The following is an 824-nucleotide window of genomic DNA, read 5'->3' as shown; positions in this document are numbered from 1 at the left end:
ATCTATATCCCCTGTACTTGGACCAAGTGGTCCATACATGAAAAAAAATAATAAGATGCTTTTGCTTTTTCTTCCTACGATTTTCCTTGGCGCAGCTAGGCTATCCTGGACTTGAACCAGAGACCTCGCTTGTGAAGTAAATCCTCGCACCTGCGATACTATCCAATCAACTAATTGGAAGAGAATCAATAGATTCTTTTTCAAGAGTGGTTCAACCTTCCCGAACGCAGCATACAACTTCCTCTTCGTTGTACTGCGCTCTCCAAGTGTGGTTGTTCCCCTTTTTTTTTAATTTCCTCATCGAGCCAATGGCGAGCAAATGGAAATCACTTTTGATGATAAAAGGAGATGTTGAAAGACCCTCCTGGCCCAACCCGGGACACTCCAAGATCCTTTTTCGAACCTGCTCTGCTCCCATTTGAGGAGATCGATAAAGACATCCTATGCGTTGCGCTGATCCAAGGGTTGTTCGTAGTGGGGGGTAGAATACCAAGGAGTTATTTTTATCTACACCAAGCATTCTTCTATTCTTATGACTAGATCCAATCTACTGGGCCCTACGGAAAATGAATTGATAGAATTTCATTTCACGTTATTCCTTTAGGGAATAATGAGGAGATCCTATCGATTGTTGTTTCCTATGGACCTCCAGCAAAAGCATGAAAAGGCTCAAATGGTATGATCCCTCCATCACCCTACCTAGAATGAAAAGGGTGATCTCATAGTTCTTGGTCTGTGAAGATGCGTTGTTAGGTGCTCTATTTTCGACATCTAGGTTGAAGTTCAACCTATTCCCGAGAGATAGCCATCCATACACTGATAAG

This window comes from Pinus tabuliformis, chromosome 1_1 (assembly GCF_031772625.1).
Source record: "Pinus tabuliformis cultivar Carrire ecotype Pingquan chromosome 1_1, CPIR1, whole genome shotgun sequence".
NCBI classification, from domain to species: domain Eukaryota; kingdom Viridiplantae; phylum Streptophyta; class Pinopsida; order Pinales; family Pinaceae; genus Pinus; species Pinus tabuliformis.
The sequence above is the reverse complement of the archived record's forward strand: the minus strand, read 5'-3'. Positions refer to the sequence as shown.